Below are 2,655 nucleotides of genomic sequence, written 5' to 3'. Positions count from 1 at the left end.
TCATAACACCTTTGAAAATAAAAATATAAGCAAGCCAGTTCCTGCTGGTGTTGGTTTTACCTGCCCTTGCCAAAACATCACCCTCAGTTTCCGAATTTGCTGCGTTCTTTCTTAGGACCAGAATGATCACTAGGCTTACTGGGCTGGAGAATCAGGAAGTCCAGGCTCTTATCCCTCTTCTTCAGTATTTAGGAATTTTACTCCATGGTCTGTTTTAGCCACACATTAAAAAAAAGAGGTGGCACATGAAAAAGGGAGTAAAAGCAATGTCCTTATCCAAATACCCTGTGCCTAGTGAGGCACCAAGCGTGCCGTGTGCTCTGCTGGCTGTTTGGGGTTTGGCTGCTGTTTTTCTGGAGTTGGGGCACGCAGTGGGTGCCCTCAGTCACTCACCCCATCCCGGGTGACAGGCTTGTGCAGCAGTGCCTGCTGTCTGTCAGGACATGAGCATCTTGATCTTACTCATGGCTCAAAAATAGCCAACCTGCTTTATTTTCACATCTGCTTCATCAGCGCGGGGTCAGGTGGGCTTTGGTTCTGTCTCAAAGGGCTGGAGACCAGCCCAAGTCTGAGAAGTTTTAGGGAAAGAAGTGTTATGGAGGGAATAATCCAGGAGAAACTTGCTGCTGCTTCCAGCCACAGCTCAGGCAAGGCCCATCATGAACATAACCCTTTCCTCCTCATTTTTTTCCCAGCCCATGAGCCCAAGTTGAAGCTGTGTTTCCAGCCTAGAGGAGCAACGTGGAGACAGTGCTCTCTGCAGCAGAGCTCCAGATCATCTCACCCACCCGTTTGAGCCAGGTTTTCTTACAGAGGTTGCACGTTCAGAAGCACAGGGACATTGTTACTGGCAATCCTCAAAGCACCCTGCCCAGAGGGCCTGGTGAACCTCCTCATACTGGCTGAATGCACACAGGAAGACCTTGCTACTGCCACCCAAATTAGTGAGGGGGGAAGGCAGTGTGTGTATTAAAGAATACTTAGCAGTCCAAGGGATTGATTGCCCCATTAATTAATTGTCCTGTTCATGTAAGGGAAAGAAAAAAGGAAAGGTGGAGAAGAAGGAGCTTTCTAAAAGCTTAAATTTGGGGCCCATCCCTTTGCTGAGCAGCTGGGCCTCCCACACTGTCTGGTGTGAAGTGAATCTCTCACACGGGCACCCTGTGTGCTCAGAGCCCCCACTATCCACAGGCAGATACGTGCGTGTGCGCTACACACCACCAGCCCACGAGTTCCAGCTAATTAGCAGAAATACCCTGCTATTACATTTGATCAGCCTGTCAGTCAGGGAGAATTCCATGGTCCTGCCTGATATTCATCCCAGGACTGCAGCCACCCGCTGACTGCTACTAAAATCTGAGTCCATAAATGCCTGTGGAAGCATCCAGTTGGTAACACCTCACACCAAAGCCCTGGGCTTGGGCTCAGCCCTGGCTGCAGCAGAAACCAGCAGCAGGGGAGCTACAGCAGAAAAACAGCACTAAATAACCCCAATCTTAGCACCAAGGTTGATACAAGAAGCCATAAAAACCTGCGACAATAAAAAAGAAAAAATGCATGGCAAAACCAAATTCCAGACACTGACATGAAGGGGATTGGTCTGGAAGAGACTGCCTAAAATTCCCTTTCCTGAAGGCTGTCACATGTCCTGTCCTAGCAGGATTATGGCTTGCACACACCAGCACACGTCAGCTTGTATTCATAGCCCTAAAATGTTCCTGTCAGTTGTACACTCCACAAATGCCAGCAAGATCCGAGATGCTGCTTCCCCCTGCCCCTGCCCACCCCTGTTGTTGTTGCATCTGCCTGTTCCATCCATCATCACCCCATCCCCAGCTCCACCTCAGCATATGTTGCTGGAGGAGAAATATAATTAAGTTCAGACGATTCACTTTGAGGTAACCAGCTGTCTTGCACCACCTTGGATGTGTTTCCCACACCTCAATTAGCAGAGGGAAAGTGGCAGCACTGATGGCAGAGGTCTGGAAGCCCCTGCTTGACTGCAGACCAGACAGGACTCAGGCTGACATAGGAAAGCATCCTCTCCAGGAACACATCCTGCAAAGGCTCTTGGAACGCTGCAATGGATTGGGAGAGGACTCAGTTCCTGGTGCTCTTCACCTGCTCACATCCTGATTGCCTGTACACAGGACTAAGATGTGACTTCCCTTTGTTACGCTTCAGGGCTGCAGGCTTGGTTTAGTATGGTCAGATGAGTGTGTTTACATGTTCCTACACCAAATCCAGGTTGTGAGCCAGTGCTGTCACTTCTGGATGCTGGCTGGGAGACGTGGTGGTGGCAGTGACACCTGTACTGGGGCAATGCAGGCACAGGAGCTGCACACACTAAGTCAGGATTAGCTGAGTGCCTACAACACAGACATCCACCAAGACCCCATGACAATGGCATTTCCAGACTGTTGCTTTACAGGACATGCCTTGTTATTCCATAAAATAACAGGACAGAACACCCCAGCCTGTCAGTCAGGGACCAGACTCACGGCCCAGCAGTTCACACAGAGGAGCAGGGCTGGTTTAGTTCTCTTCAAAACCCCTTTGCTTCTCTGCTAAAAGCTTAAATCCCTCTGATGGCCTTCAGGTGAACTCCTGGCCTGCAGAGAGGGAAGGGATTGCACAGAGGGGATGGAGTGATGC

The sequence above is a fragment of the Corvus hawaiiensis genome, chromosome 19 (assembly GCF_020740725.1).
Source record: "Corvus hawaiiensis isolate bCorHaw1 chromosome 19, bCorHaw1.pri.cur, whole genome shotgun sequence".
Lineage (NCBI taxonomy): Eukaryota > Metazoa > Chordata > Aves > Passeriformes > Corvidae > Corvus > Corvus hawaiiensis.
This window is presented reverse-complemented; position numbering follows the sequence as displayed.